General features: G+C 27.5%; 1 protein-coding gene across 4 annotated transcripts in view; it reads left to right on the top strand.

Moving 5' to 3' along the window:
• Positions 1-17,921, top strand: part of LOC107447687 (teneurin-m) — a 391,268-nt gene that overhangs the window by 260,439 nt on the left and 112,908 nt on the right. The window contains exon 1 of one of the 4 annotated variants that reach the window (XM_071178686.1): positions 6,072-6,427. The exons of 2 other annotated variants lie outside the window; for them this stretch is intronic. The gene's annotated coding sequence lies outside the window, so the exon portion shown is untranslated. Of the gene's footprint in view, positions 1-6,071; positions 6,428-17,921 lie in introns of those variants that run through there. One more of the 4 variants, XM_071178690.1, reaches the window with a different exon arrangement.

Here is a 17,921-nt window from a genome sequence, read left to right as displayed (position 1 = left end):
CAGAAACACTGAGCGCGTCAGATTACAACAGCCTTCACCAAATTGTTTCAATAGCTAGAGCAGTTCGCATGCATCGATTTGTTAACGTCAGTTTGCGTTTCCGAATAGTAAAGGTGGCTAATAAAATGGAAGCCTGTCCTCAAGGACTGCTATGTTTGCTTTTGCTGAGACAGGTGATTTATCTGATAATTAGAATTGGTATATGACGCTGCTGGAAGCGATTTCTGACAAAGTTATGTCTTTAATAACGTTCTTTCCGATAGCAGGTCTCAAAGGTGCAAATTTGGCTATCAAATTCAATTATTGTGTAAGCAATAATCGCATATCTTTCTCGCCAAATAAACAGCTGCACTTGATATTGGTATTCTGAATTGAATATTACTCGTCTGTTCAATGCTTTGTAACCATTTTTGAATCTTCAACCGGTAGTTACTTTTCCTCACCTCGACAAACTTTATCCCTGAGCTTTTAAATTGTGATATAATGCAAGATGTTTAAATCAGCAAGTATTATATAACGCTAAAATAATTGTAAAGTGTAACTTTCTTTGACTATCATCACCTTTATCGAAATGTTGGAGAGATATTTGGTATAACTAGTTTTTAGTCCATCCAAAATCAATAACCTATTTCTTTGTTGACTAATATTTGAAATTTCAAGATTTATACAAATAAATAGTTAAGTTAGCTTATAAAATGGAATCTAAACAGAACTTTTGCTCCTGGCTAAAGAAAGTCTCAAAAATACTAGGATTTATTTAAGTGAGGGCATAATATTTTTAGAATATTTAAAGGCACTGTGCAGAATAATTTGAATTTTTCTTTTTTTGAAAAATATATGCCTTTAAAAAGGTTTCCTTACATACTTCTTCAAAGTAAGTAAGGGTTTTTTAAATTTTTGAAGTTTTTATATCGAAAAAAATTTCATTTTATGAAAAAAATTTATGCTGTTTGTATAGTATTGTGAAAATAGATAAACTGTAAAATAACGTTTCATCATTTTATTTCATGTCATTTAAATTTTATGATTAATTTCATCTTTTAAATCGGTCACTTCGTTTATTTTCGAAGGCTTTTGTAATGTTTTCATGAATAATTAATCCCGTACTTTTTCGTCATTTAAAATTTTAAAAAAACATTGATAATTTAATAACAAAGGAGACCTTTAAATAAATAACATCTACAATACTCACTGTGTCAACAAATTGCGATGTGTACGTGACTCTAACTTTGTTAAACAAAAATTAGCTCTAGATATTGAATTCTGTAATCCCCTTTTATGCATATATATTCACTGTGTTAATTTGTGCTGCATAAAGTAATAAGAAATTTAATTAATTGCTTTTAGCATTGTCGAGTTGAAAAAATTTATTTAAATTGCTTAAAACAGCATATAACAGTCCTGTTACATTAATTTTATATACTCTTGAGGCGAAACTCTTGGTATGTAGTGTTTAGTCAAACGATTTGTAACAGAGCATCCATTTGATGTTGTATGTGCTTAATAATAAAGTACACTGTAAAAATTTCCTGATCAAATTACGTTAAAAAGTACTGGCACTGGAGGTGCCTGTACTTTTTACCGTAAAATATATTTTTACCAGTGAAACTGGGACATGTTAAGTTACATGGAATTATTACTGGAACATGTATAACAAGGAACAAAAAATCTGATATATCGTAATTTTTATAGAAATAATTACAGTAAAATTATTAAATCATTATAGTTAAATAAATATTACTGTAAGAAATTTCAGTTAAATATTTTTGGTGAAAATGAATTTTACGGTAAAATGGTTTTCCTGGAAAACTCAACCAAAATGTCGGTACATTTTACCGTAATTTGACTAGGAATATTTTACAGTGTATTTGGGGAAAGTTTTAAAATTATGTACTTTTAGCAGAGGTGTTTCGGTTTTCCAAATAATCATTAAGAAACAAACAACAAATTACAATTTCGTATGGATACCAAAAAAACTTCCAATAACATTTTATTTGCGCATTTTTTTCTCTTCGATATTTTTACATCTTCAAAATTTACCGAAAAACAACCCTGTAAGCCTATCTCTTCATGTTAAATTTCTGTTATAAATGAAAAAAAATTATAATAATGAAATGATTATCCAAACACTGGTCCGTACACATCGGAAAGGTTTTAAATTTAAACTCATCAAATTAAGTCTATTCTGTCTTGCTTTTTAAAAGGGAGTCTAAAGACATGTGCCTTAATTCATTTTAAGAAAAATTGACTTATCTTAAACACAATATTTGTACTTAAATACATAATCTCATGACTATTAGAAAAATTTAAAAAAAGGACCTGTTAAAAAAATTGTACCAAGAAAATTTCTTAATTTAAGTTTAAAACAATGCCTAGTGTGTTTAGCTTAAAATTTTGCAAATTTCCATTGTAATTGCAATCTAGGCAATTTATTTCTGAACAAATGTTTTTTTTAATTCTGAACACAGAATTCTGTCATTAATGAAAAATTAGAATTTCTACAACATGGATTATTGAAGACCTTTTGGTCTTGGTTAAAATTTGCATCTATCCACTTTTATGATGATGAGATGACTTTGGAATCGTGGAAATTAATGATTCGTGTAGTCATTAATCAAAAAGTCATTCGGAGGATAAAAAGTAACAGACCTGAATAGCCATTGCAAAAGCATACATTATGCATAGGTTTTATTCCCTCGATTATTAATTGAAAATTGTCTCACCAATTCTAAAAATATTTTAATGGCTCAGGTGGGTGTAAGAGCATTTATGGAAGAATTAAACTGCTTCAAAACTTGTCAGTTTGTTAAGCGAATTGACAGTTTGTCAATTCGCTTAAAAAGTTAAGTTAAAAGTTAAAAGCAAAATTAACATTAACAAACAAACAACAAACGAAATTAACATTAACAAATTTCGGACAGCTATCTTGATCAAACTATTAGGGTCATATTTTTCGAGATTGCAGCTACACTGTATAATTTGGGGGTCAGAAATCCAAATCCATCGAAATAAAAAGTTATATTTATTCAACGAAAGTACGTTTTTGTATCTGATTTCGCAACTTAAAAGTTTATCTGTGCTAATTAATCACCCCTTTGAACCATTAAGATTGAATTCTAAAAGTGAAGATCAGATCAATAGATCAAAAGTTATTCAGAGAAGTCTGTACTACTACGCACTATACATGCATTCATATCATCGTTGAAAACTCTTCTACGACTACATTCTTCTATATTATCTCTGCAGCTACATTCCATTCTGTATCACTTCTTACCACGGCATTCTTTTCTATGACTACATTCTTCTGCATTTTCTTCTAAGACCATATTTTCCTACATTAACTTCCACTGTTATTTTTCTTCTGCATTATCTCCTCCACCATCAAATAGGCGGAAACATCTGTTGGGGTTTTTTTATAACTTTGCTTTCTTTGAAAAATCACATTTTACTTTTATCAATTCATTATTAGGCATAACCATAATTATCAAACTGACAAAGTCGTTATCCTGTCTTTGATAGATAACTTACCTTTACTTTAATCTCATATGTCTTTGATCTTATCTCTTACTATAGTCAATAATGTACACTCCTAAGCCAGCTTATTTTGTATTCTTTACCACGACTATATTCTTCTGCATTCAATTCTGTGAAATATATTCCACGTTTTCCAGACAAAGTACAGCCAACTAGACCTGAATTAGTTTTTTGAAGAGAAATGGTAACATTTCTTGTATCAAAAGGAATAGATGCCTTATTCTTTTTGGATCGTTTGCTTCTAACACGGCCTAAAATTAAGAAGGACTTAGTTTAAGAATATTTTCCTGAAGATATATACTTTTTTAGATATATATTTAAGTTACTAAGACTCTTTTCCTTTAATTATGTAAATTAATATACCATAATTTTAAAATTGTAAGTTATTTCAAAAACATTTACCGCTTTAAAGGTTAAAATGTTATTAAGGATTATAATAGAGTTATTTTTTTCAAAGTAATTTCATTTCAGACCAATAACTCTGAAAAAAATTTTACATTATGCATTTTGATTTGATTATTTTCTGTTTGAGAGTTTGATTTTTTAATAAGCATAAACACCAAAAATGATTGGGGATTCTATAATGATTTAAAATAGCAAACATTAAAAATACAGAAATAAAACTGCTCCATTTTTCTTTAAGGTCCTCAAATGATGTATAAGCTCGTTAATAATTCTTCTAGATCGGTGCAGTCTCACAAACTCAACATTTTCATGTATAATTATTTCAATGCCTTAAAATTCTTAATGAATTGAAAACTGAAACGAAATGGTATTTTAAACCAACAATACCTTTTTATTTTCTGGTCAAACAGCGTTTGTGTAAGTATTTGAAAAGGATTTACTGAAATTTTTTATTAGAATTGAAAGGAAGGTTTTTGAAAAGAGAGAAAGGATTTTTTTAAATTTAAGTTAACATCTCATTATCTTATGTGTGTAGTAAAATACACTGTGCTCTGTAATAATCACCCTGAAAAAATATTTTTAGATTTCTTTTTAAATCAAAAACAAAGTAAAGTATTAGGAAAAATGAGAAAAGTATATTTATAGAAGGTTTTCAATTTTAAGCGACTGAGAGACAAAACCGCTAACGAAATCTGTTGAATTCCCAAGTAAGTAGGCGAAATAAAATTTAAAAAAACTAGTTTGTTTCTCTGATAAGAGTTAAAAATGTTTCTAATAATTGCATTCTAACTCGTGTCTGTTTCTTCTGGTTATCAAACAGGTTTTGATGTTTTCATTCCTTGTTAGTAGTTATTCGTTAGATTTAATGACGTTGTTGCTTTTTCCATGCTTAATTTTTAAATTGCAACCACTACGCAGCATCAGTTTTTTTATTTGATTTTTGAAAAGGATTCTAAAAATAGATCAAGTATGGTCAATACGAAACTTTCTGCATGAAAAAAATAATCACGCCAAAACATTTTTTTTTTTAATTTATTTCTTCTTGTTTCAAAAGAACAAAAAATCTGAATGTTTTTATATTTACAAATCATTATTTGTCTTCATTTCTTAATCATGTCTTCATGTCTAAATGTCTTAATTCAGCCTTTAATGCTTATTTTATACTGATTTGATTTCAGTACCGTTGCTGTTTTTTGCACGCTTAAATGTTAAATTATGACCATTATGAAATATACCTCTTTATTTAATTTTTGAAAAGAATTCTAAAAATCGATCAAGTATGGTCAATACGGAATATTCTCCATAGAAAAGTTAATCTCTAAAAACCACTTTTTTAAATTTTTTTTATCTTATTTTTAAAGTACAAAAAACATGAATGTTTACATATTTACAAATCATAATTTTTCTTCCTAAAAGAAAAATGTCTTAGTTCAGCTTATAATGCGTGTTTTATGTACCATTAATATTGATTTTTTTTTATTTTGAATTAGAATAATAATAAAAAAAATATTAATTTATTTTTGAGACATTTCAGAATAAAAATATCTTAATTTCACCGAGGATACTTACTTTAAAAAATATCAGGTTTTTGCAGTGGAGTACATTTTAGCTTTAAGTACTTTTACTATTTATTGCTTCTTATCAAAGTCAAAAAAAATTTTTAACTTAAAAGTGCATTATTTTTTACGTAATCATTGCATCTTTTTTACGCAAAAAAAAATAAAAATCTTAATTTAGCTTATAATCCTTTTAATGCAATTCTCACACTCTACAAGCCTTATTCCCGCATTTAAACAAAAGCTGCAATAACTCTTTCTTTATTTTTTTACAGCAGAGAAACACTCTCGACAAAACCCATCTAAATTTGAATAATTAATAATTAAGGAAAAAGGGGAAAAGCATTAAGATTTTTAAAAAAAAGTGGAAGAAATATTTCACCGCACCCTACCCAAGATGAAATTGAAAAAGCACTCTCCACCATAAGAAAAATTACACATCACAAAAAAATAAATATTAAGAAAACTCAAAAAAAAAATTTGAAAACAATAAATAAAATATATAAAACCTTTCGGTCGAATAGCGGCGGTAGTGTTCGTCAACCCCTTAATGCGCATGCGCTACGACCTGTCGATGCTTTCAGTGTGTTTCGAGTAAAACTCATCCACAACCGTTCCTCGTACTCTTCAGTGAATGAAGCACAGAGGATGATGATACTAGTACCCTGACTTTCTACAGGCTTTCCTGCTGCAGTCCCTAGTACGGACTGCTTGTCCTATTGATCGGGACTGGTGTGAAACACGCACACACATTCTGATACGACACTAGGCCCCCTCTCGCACTATGTTATTTCTTTCTGATACAGTTTTTAACCGCGGTTAAAAAGTAATTTTGGAGAAATTGCAAATCAATAAAAAGAGTTTTTCTTTAGTGCTGTGCGTGCTGGTTATCACTGTTTTTTTTCGACTGAATGTTGGAGATTTTGAATTTGGTGAGCTCTTAATATAGTTATCTATTGATTTGTGTTTATAGAGTAATTTGTTATTGTTGTGGTGTAAATAGACTGGATATGAATATATGAAAAGAACTATTTTGTTAAATTAGTATGAGACGAAATTGTAGAATGTTAAAGATTAATGTTCTGTTTTTGTTACGCTAATATTATTTCTTGTCGTAAACTATGCATTTTATTTTATTATATTTTGATATATATTCTTCTTAATATTTGGTTTTATGCGTTACAATGAAAAGATAAATTTATTAAACTATTTACGAACTTATCGTGAAGAAATAGTTCGTTAATTTTCTTAATGGATTAATTATTTCTTTTACATCTTTCACTGTTATAAAGTAATTAACTAATAATTCTAGTCTGTTGATATTTTTCTCTCCGCATATAATATGAACATGTAAATAATAACCTGTTACCGAACCTAAATATTAAAAGTAAATATTATTATTTTAATACTTTTATATATATTGATTACAACTTTTTGAAGATTTATTTTCAATACGTTTAATTCCATATCAACAAGTGTTTATGATTTGTTAAATTATTTAAAAAATATACATATTGTTTATTTTAGGCAATTTATTCATTTTGAAACTGCTAGTTTTAATTAAATAGTAAAAAAACAGCAGTATTCTCTTTAACTAGATTGTTTAATTTAGCTCATTATTTATTTAATTTAACTCATTAAATGATTTATTAAGTTTCCGTCGAAACTTAATTTTTATTTTTATGATATTGAGTAGAATTCTTAAATTAAAAAATACTAAATGATACTTTCAAAAATGGCTCAACGATATTTTAACTTAAATTATTAGTAGCTATTTTTTTAAAGAAAATCGAAATGTACTTTACAATATACGAGAACAGAATCGGCGCAGGAACTAGAAACTTTCTGGCACAATCGCTATTAGTGTAGAAAAACAAACATTACAGCGGTAAAAGGTTTCATGCTGAAAAACTTCATTGAAATTTTCTTATCTTCTATTGTATATTATTTCAAATTGTTTCAAACTGCAAACTTTTTTCTTTTTTTTTTCTTTATTACCCCAAAAATAATATCTTATTTGAGGAAACATCGGTATGCAAATCCGGTTTTACCGAACCCAAATTAGTTTGTCATGAAATAGGCATATATTCAGCGTGATTTTAGGGCTATATTGGGTATAAAATTGCACAGCCCTTTATAGCTTATTGAAGAAATATCATTTTTTTTTAAATTTGACGAAATAAAATTTATGTATTTATATTCATTGATTTTTTTACATACGTTTTTTTTTTCAATTTAGTTAGCGTAATATTCTTTATACTATTATAGTTTTAGCATTTAATTCTGTCATTTAAATTAATTTTAATGTTATAAAGTTTATATGAAAGCAGTTATAGTACGTTATATAGTTTTTATGTTTAAACGTATTATAACTATTCTTTATTTTTTGAAAATTTTTACAAAAAGTTTTTTGCGTTGGTTTACGCTCTGTAATAATTTCTTCAATATGTGTGCGTAATATGTAATATTTTATCGAATAAGGCAGACAATAAATAGAAAATAATTGCACGAAAGTATAAAAGGTATGTTAATCAATAAATATTATAATGTTTTCAGAATGCAATTCATAGAATAATTTGACAATAGGCTTAATCATACAGCAATATGCACAATTTTCAATAAAACTATATATTTGACTCTTTTTTTTTTTTTTTTTTTTTTTTTTTTTTTTTTTTTTTTTTNTTTTTTTTTTTTTTTGCGAAGATGATTTTTACATTTTATAACCAAATTTGATACATTTCGGTTCGAAAGCTCTATATTCTTTAATTATTCTAAATGTGTACTCTAAAAATAACAATTTTGTTTTAAATATTTCAATTTTAGCGAAACATTCAATGTAACTTAAACTAATTTTGTTTAACTCTATAAACTCAATTTTTACGTATATTTTTAGATACATTTTCTCTTACAGATATTATTTTTACACCACTTATCATATTTTCATGCCGATACTTTTTCACCTATCATACTTTTTTCAGTTAAGTAGTTTTTAATTAAAGGTTCTATTAATTTACAAATAAATAATCATAAATAAACCTAGATTTTGCATCACTTGTTTCTTATCTTAAAATAATTTTTAATGATATTTTAAATACTTTATTTTTCTGCAACAGTTGTATTTTAATCATTTGAATTAAATTCAAATCTTAAGGCTATAAAATTGTTATTAGTATCAGATTCTATATGATTATAACATCGTGTAAATTATAAATAAATTTTACAAATAAGCTACTTTAAAAACTGTCAACTAAAACACTTTTTTTGTACATCCAACTTTTAAAAATTTAAATATCATAAAATAAAGCATAATAATAATCCTATTAATTGGTTATACTCATATCGAATGAAATTATAATACACTGGTGTATGAAATTAAGTGAATTTGCAGATTTGGTCGATTATCTCTAGAACTACTGGACCGATTTTAATGAATTTTTATGCGTACATACGTTGATACAATACAAAACAGATAACCATTCAACAATTGTAATACACAAGCATGATTCTGCTTAACACTCTTTGGATTTGGAAGGTATGAAACAGCGTAAGGTATGAAAAAGGAGGTATAGTCCCCTCTTACAGATATACAGGCCTTGTAGCGTGATTTCATACTTAAAATAAGGCGGTTTATCATTTTATGCGGCAATTGGTCTGAATTGTCCAATGGCAATTGTTACAACGAGTGTCACGCACGATCATGCTTGCGTATTACAATTGTTGAATGGTTATTTGTTTTGTATTGTATCAAAGTATGTACGCATAAAAATTCATTAAAATCGGTCCAGTAGCTCTAGACATAATCGACCAAGTCTGCAAATTATCTTAATTTCTTATACCACTGTATTTAAAACAATTAAATGCTAACATAAAAAAACTCATCAATAAATAAATCCTTACATCCCTACAGATAAGTCATAACCCCCAAAATAATTTATAATCATATCGAATGTAATTGTGTCATACAAAGTATTTAAATGCCAACACCCACTCAGAGATGAGTTGTTTAACTGCCAATTGAGCCATAACTCTTTTACATGCTACAGCCCTAATGCTTTTCCCTGTGTTTTGAAAATAATTCCTGCTTTAAGAAAACTCCTTTTATTGCACGCGAATTACAGGCTTTTGTAGTTTTCTTGTGAAAAATGCGCGTTGCGTGCTGATATTCATTGCAATATTTCAAGTTTGATTGGATCTGAGTGACTTTTAGAGTGCATGTTCTACTGCACCACAAGAATTTTTTCTTCTTACTAGAACTTGTTCCGAACCACCACATATTTCATATTTCCGTTTTTTAATTTGTCATTGCAGTCTTGTTTTTCTGATACCCTTTATGCACGCGAATTGTCCAGAAGTATTTCATGTTTAATAACATGTTGTAGGAAATCTTAATTTCAGTAACGATTCAATAGGATGTTAGTTTTATTGTTACGATTTTGCGTGGATACGAAAAAGACAATTTCATTTGACGTTTCTGAACTCATTTATGGTTTTGCTAAAAATTACTTTTATGTATCTTTATTACAATAAAAGAATCATATTTTTTGTCATTTTTATAGTTATTAAACTAGCTTTTGTTTTTTTTTAGCAAAATCATTATTATTATATTATCTAGTTTCTCCCATATGCAAGTTGTACCGCTATTTTACGTATTTTGATTTTAATAACATGTTGTTGGAAATCTTAAATTCAGTAAGTATGTAAGTCAGTAATAAGACGCTACTTTTAATTTTACAATTTTGTGATTTTTTTTTAATTGTTCTTATTAAATTTTCTTTGCTTTTTCAACAAAATTATTATATTTAATATTTTCATGTTTTCCTGATAACCTTTATGGATGTATACTGTATCGCTATTCTATGTATTTCAATTTTAATAATATGTTGAAGGAAGTCTTAGTTATAGTAACAATTTAATAGGACGTTACTTTTAATTTTACTGTTTTTTAAGAATTCTAATTGAATTATCTTTTGTTTTTAAAACAAAATCGTTATTATTATATTTTCCTATTTTTCTGATATCCTTTATGCCCGCAAATTGTACTGCTATTCTATGTATTTTGAGAACAATAATATATTGTTGTAAATTTTAGTCAATAGGAAATCTTAGTCAATAAGAAGTCAACAGGATGTAACTTTTAATATTAGAAGTTGGAAATCTTAGTCAATAAGAAGTCAATAAGATGTTACTTTCAATACTGCGGTTTTTTTAATAGTTCTCATTAAATTATCTTTTTTTTCTTAAATAAAATCATTATTATTTTATTTTCAAATTTTCCTGATACCCTTTATGCAAGCAAACTGTATCGCTAATTTAAATGTTTCGTATTTAATAACATGTTTTAAGAAATCGTAATTTTAGCAATTATTCAATAAAATTTTACTTTTGCTTTTACGATTTTGCTCGGAATTATATGATACGAAAAAATTTAAGTTAGATTTAAAGTTTATGAACTAAATTTTAGAGCTTTAAGCTGTTGTTTAAAATTGTTTTAATAAATCTTTATTTTTAGGAAAAGAACAATTTTTTCTTCTTTTTCTTGTGTAATTCCTATTAAACTTCGCTTTCTTTTCCAAAAATAAATCATTATTATATTATTCTGTTTCTTATACAGCTTATGCATGCAAATTTCACTACTATTCAATGTATTTTTTGTTTAATAACAACTTGTAGGAATTCTCAAATTCAGCAACAATTTAACAGGATGTTACTTTTCTTTTTACGATTTACCGTAGAATTACTTTATGCAGCAAAAAAAAACTTCATTTCTTTTAACATTTCTAAGCTTAAATTCTTACTTAATTATCATTTGTTCTTAGAAACTTTAATGCAAGAGAAAAATTTCAGAGGAATTATATTAAAATCTCGTTTACACATTTCTTTCTTTCTTTTCGCATACAGAATATCTAGTTGATTTCATTTTTACTCACGTTTTCGTTGCTTTAACTAACTACGTTTATATTTATCTAATGATAAATGAATACATATATATTGAAGCAAAGCATTCTCAACCTGGCAATCTGTTATTTTTTTAAATAACCCATTCATAAAAATCTCATGTACATGCAATTATATAACTGAAATATTGCATATATCCTTGTGTGTGATAAGATATAAGCAATATTGATACATAAAATTCCATATACACCCAAAATATATGAGGTGAACATGAACAGTGCGCTGAGAAAAAAAGTAAGGTCAAAACTACCAAAATGTGGTAAAATTTACTGCGTTTTTGGATCTATGGAAACACCAAAAAGATTGATAATTTTTATAGAGGCGCTTTGGTTAATAATTTTGATAAAAGTAAGTGTAAAATAACATTTTACAATATGTGTTAAAATTTGGTAAATGTGTTATGATTTGATAAATTTGTTATGATTTGTTAAATGTGGCAAGATTTGGCAGCCTCATCATTTATTCCTAAAATAGCAAGAAGAAAACACATTTATTTGGTTGAATTTACTTTTCAGTTTCATACTTTTTTTTTAATGTGTGGTTATTAGAACTATAATTTTGAAAACTAGACTTTCCGTTAAAACGTTACCGAGCACTTATTTGAAAATAGTTTTGCCTTAAAAAACTTTATTATAAACACTATATAAAGCTTCTGATTTTGCAGAATAAAAACAACACATGCTTTTTAATTATAATTTAAAAACTGGCAAAAAAAATTGTTTCAGCAATAACAATTTTTTTATTTATTTAAGAGTTAATACTTGTTAAAGAATAGTTTGTAATTATACACGTTATTGCTTTTAATCATTTCTCAATAAAGTTATTTAGTTATCCTAAACTTCTAAGTATGTATTATAAAAATCTTTAGAATTATTATTAAAGTATAAGTAGTACTTTTAGAATTAGTATTAAATAGAACTCTTAGTATTAAATAAAATTTTTAAACATATTAAACCTCTCAATGTCTTTCCATAAGGTAAAGTAAATTTCATATTATGCATATTTAAATTAAAACATTAATATAATAAATAAAATAGTAATGAAAACATTTATCAAGACTTTTCCGAAAATGAAAGAAAAATATATTCACTTCTATAATTTAAAGCATTTGTTAAATTTATGGAGTTTTCCGCTTGTATTCATAAATTTAATTATTCAAACAGTGTTTAAACAAAACAGAACAATCTCATTTCAAAAAATTCCAATCTTAAATTCTTCAAAATAATCAAATGCATTCTTAATTTTTCCTTAGAAGTTAAAACTCAAATCGTTGCCTAAATCTCAAATAAAATTTATTACTTTAAAAGCTATTTCCATTATATCGCCATGTATTTTGATCACTTTCCTCCCCTCTTTCCCATAATTCATTCTTTCGAACTTTGAGCCATCAGATATGTCCTATTAAACCCCACAGGAGAAACAACGTATTTCGAATTACTTAATTGTTTTAATTGCTTCAAAAGCCAAGCAGCTTGTTGGTCTCAGGACGCCATGGGGATATAGAACCCGCAATGCAGTTTAATTATGGTAATCTTAAGATTGTATCGCCCATATTTATCTCTTATCCCCCTCCCCCGTCCATATAGCATCTTGCAAGACAACCAATGGGAACTTAAGCTGGCCTGCGAGGAAAATTAATTGGTTTTCTCAATCGATTGTGTTTCTGTCGAATAAGGTTTGGTATTTTTGAAACTAGAACAAAGGCATTTTAAAAATAATGATAAAATTTTACTGTTTGGCGAGAAATTTCGAAAAGTCGCGTTATCAAAGTAATTGTTTCAAAAGAATGGCAGTGAAGAATTTGCCGAGCTCGGAATTTTAAATTAATTTGCAGTTTTTGATGGCAATGATACAGACATTGAAAGAACAGTAGCTTAGTTAAATCTCCTTTTGATTTTCGGGCGGATATTTTGTACAATTTCAAACTGTTCATCGTCACGGAAGCACAAATTAAATCAATTATTTAATTTAAGATTGCGTTCTGCGTTAATATAATGGTTTTGTAATTGCTGCCTGCAAAAGAAATAAGCTAATTTAGATGATAATAATAGGACGCTTGCATACAACAATTATCAATTTATGTCTCGTAGAAATAGTGGAAACTACATTCGGATTGTCATTGTTTCAAATTACAAGATTTACGGTTTTAAACTATTAGTTTGTTTTAAGTTGCTTTGTCTACTTAAATTGTTTAGAGTGAAATTCCCTCTGTAAGTGTAGGCAAATTTAGTCCCGTAAATGAAAGAGACTTTGTTTCAATTTCAAATTACTTTTCTCGATTTTGATTTCTGGATAAATACTCAAATGAATCCTGGACTCGAAAAGAACTTGAGAATGACATGTATTTCTCTCGAGTCGTGATGCAAAAGTACTATTTTGCATAATTAAATTACAAAGTTTTGAAATTAAAACTTCTAAAATATAATAGCAATAATATTTATTGCATAGTCTTCAATAGTCGTGTTGGCTGATACATTTGTTTATAAATTTATGCAACTGTTGAAAACATTCCTGGAATATATTTCATTCATGTAGTTCTCTCTGAAATCGTGAAAAAAATTCTGTTAAATTTTGATGTTAGTTTTAAAAGCAAACAAAGCGTCATTTACTAATTTGGAAAATGTGTCTGTTCAATAAAAAATCTTAATAACATTATTGATGTTGGTAACCACTTATAAACAAACATTTATATTTCAAGATCGACAATTTTGTATCAAGGGCAAGCATTAATGTATCCTTATGGAAATCTGTCTTCTTTACATTGTTGATTACACTGATGTTGATGTCAGTGACAACGTATGGTATGGTTCTGCTTTGATAAAACCACTATCACATTAGCTTTTTTAGCTTACAAAACAAAGAGTTTGAAAGAAAAACTAACATTAATTAACGTTGAACGAATCATCGATAATCTTTATTAACTAAAATTTTTAACGGCTGCTTCTTTATTGATATTGATTACCATCGACAAAAGAGTTTTTTTTTTTTATAAAAGACATTTCGGAACCAAAAGCTACAAAACATTAATTAATGCTTTAAAAAAATTCTTCACTGACGTTGTTAACTACATCAGTTTTAATAACTATATCGACATTAATTACTTAATTATTTATGATAATCCCCAAAGCTATCAGTTATATGTGACTTCAGATATTTAAGATCTTCTAAATCACCTAGACATTACTTCTACGTTGCTGGTAAGCATCATTGTAATAACTCTAATAATTTTTTTCCAAAACGTTTTAATTTAGATTGATACATTTCGTGAGTCAAAATTAAAAATATTTGGATAACATAATAAAAAAGATTTTGTTTACTTTATAGAGAGCTACTTAGCACAATTAAGTAATAAATGACTCTATATCATTAAAAATAAACTATATATTGTGTTTGGAAACATCATTATAAATTATCTAATGCTTCCCTGTAATTCTTGCTAAAATTTATTTAAAATATAATTATTTAAAATATATATATGTATATATATAGTTTGCATAGTTTCTCTGAGAATTTCTCTTGCTAATTCTCTTTGTGTTACTTAAATATTGATGATAAATGATAAAAAAGTTTTGTGATATAAAAATAACAAAACATCCAAGCCTATTTCGAATGCGAATTCGAAACATTAATTTCTAGGATCACTTCAGTCTATCCGAATTTTCAACGGTCCACTCCAAAAGTCCTCTCAAAGTTGGAATTTTGTCCTGCGTCCTATAACATTCCACCCACATTCCCTTAAAGTCCAGTACCACTTCAAAGACGAACGACTCTATATTCTTCAATTACCGAAAATTGTCCCATCCTCCTCATCAGAACATTCTATGACTCATCATCGAACTCTTCAATCAAATTGGTTCCCTGAAAAGGGGTGAAAGACTTGTCGAACTCCCTTGTTGAATAATAAGGAAAGACCCGGTCCTGGTGGAGTAACAGCAACAAATGGCAAAAGCGTCCTTCGACATGTCTAGGACACCGCTTTGCAAAGGAGGAGTTTGGAGTAGGATTAAAACAGAGATTGACCGTCGGCAGGTGCTTGTGTATTCTATGTTCTGGTGATTTAGCATGCTTCCCGCTCAGTTGATCCTTTGCTGTGAAGAGAGGGTGTTGAAAGTGGGTGGTCGGGACGGTACTTTTCTAATTTGTCGCCCTGGTCGTTGTGTTGCCCGTCAAAGCAATGGAGAGGGGAACTTTTACAAAACAGTTTCATCAATACCTAGCTTTAAAATGTTTTAGGTCATTAATGAAAGAAAAGAAAGGGTGAGATTATAACAACATCGCACTAGCTTTGTCTCATTCACACTGAATTGTAAATCTTATGTCGCTCTCTATACTATTTGTAATGAATCCCTTATAATGAATTATCTCCTCATTTCATAAATTTTTCACTCAAAAGCTTCAAATGGTTTTTGGCCGCAATTGAAAAATAATAATTTTTTTTAATAATTTTAAACAAGATTACAATTAAAAATTTGATATCCAGTTTTATTAGACAAGTGCTTACAAAATAAATTCTATCAGGCTTCCAATGAAATAGAAAAATAAAATAAATACGTTATTAATTTTGGTTTAGAGAAAAGTTAAAAGAGACGTTATTAAAAGAAATTGTAAGGAAAGTTTTCTAAAATGTGTCTGTATATTTTGAAATATATCGGCATTTTTTAGGAAGCATCATTCGTTAAATCCATTTTTACCGTTATATATAATACCGTAATTTATAAAGTAATATTTATTTCATTATAGGGGGTCAGTGATTTTACTATAATCATTACTGTAAAAACGGTATATCACATTTTTTGTTCCATACCATGTTCCAGTAAGAATGGATGGTAAAAAGTGCTGACACCAGTACTTTTTACCGTAATTAAATCCGGAATTTTTTACAGCCCTTTTCAATAAAAAATGCACTACTAAATCCATTACCGTACCATGCCCTTCCTTACCTTAATATTTATTATAATATTTTAACATGAACATAAAATAACTGTATATTTTGTTAAAGAAAGAGAAGTAATACTTTGAATATTAGAATTTATTTTTTAATATACAAGCTCCTTTTGCTCGAGTGCAAAATTAATTTTATATTTTTTATACCTACTCGTGATATTTACATGTTCTGAACGAAATAAGTTATCTGAAAGAAAATCAGCCTCGGTTCTAAATTATTTATTGTTGTAAAAGTATCCTTACAAATTATTTTCTTGAACATTGCTTTAATTATCGAACTTCGTATACAAATAAAGCAGGGTTAGATTAGCTTTGGGCTGTATATGAATATTCATTGAACTATCGAACAATGAAGTGCATTCTTTATTGATTGTGAAGTATTTAATCATTGCATTTATGATTAAGGAAAATGCGTCTTTGATAATGAAGTGTTTTCTTTGGTGGCGAGATATTATACAGCTAAAATGATTGTATGTCTGTAATGTAATGCAATTCTGCAAGCCTTTTTTCTGTTATTTTAACTTTATTTTAAGTCTCTGTTTTTTATTACGATTACAATCACTTTAAATCACTTTTAAAAATATTAGGAAGAATAATTATATTTTGACTGACAATATTCAATTTTAATTAATTATAAATTAATCATTAGAAGTTATGTATTCTATAAAGAACTGTCTTAAACGCAATTTGAAAAATGATTATTTAAAAAACAATTATTTTTTTAAAACAACTTACCCAAAAATATATGAATATTTTTTTACAGAAACAAATACAAAATACAAATATAAACAAACAGGAAAATATTTTTAATTGGAAACATGTACTTATTGAAAAATTACAGAAAATAAAGAAAACTAGAATGATTTTATATTCGTTCCAGAATAGATATAATTTAACTAATCAATTTTATAGGACATATTAGCTGAATAGCCGTTCTTCATACTTAATTTAAAAAAAGGAAAACAATGAATATATATTAGTACTGAAAACATTACGAAATTGTGCATAAAATTGAAAAACATATACCAACACAATGAATAAAGCTAAAATAATTACATTTTGTTTATATTTATTACATTTCGTCTCTCCCGGTGGCGTTATGTTATTAGATTAAGCAAAGCACGTTTTTAGTAGTTCATCCCATTAGAATAAAGATGAACTGTATTTAATATCATTAGGAATTACGCTGTTGCTTGACTCCAACTCGTGATAGTTAAAACTTACCACAATCAAATGATTTTCCTTTAGAGGGACCATAAAAACTTCTTTTCTTCATATTGATGCAGTTTTAATAGGTAAATACATTAACATAATAATTTGTACCTATGTTAGTATATTTGGTGCCGATTAAACCTGAACTGGTGACGTAATCTGCCAATGCTACCACGCTCACGTTGTTTTTCTGACAAAACAAATAAAACTTTTTAAATATTTAAGAACGTGCAATAAATCCCTCTATTTTATTAATGAGAGCTATAAGCTAGCAAACCTCACTGATGTTATGTTCGAAATATTTTTTTAAAAAAT

The sequence above is a fragment of the Parasteatoda tepidariorum genome, chromosome 3 (genome assembly GCF_043381705.1).
Source record: "Parasteatoda tepidariorum isolate YZ-2023 chromosome 3, CAS_Ptep_4.0, whole genome shotgun sequence".
NCBI classification, from domain to species: Eukaryota; Metazoa; Arthropoda; class Arachnida; order Araneae; family Theridiidae; genus Parasteatoda; species Parasteatoda tepidariorum.
This window is presented reverse-complemented; position numbering and strand designations above follow the sequence as displayed.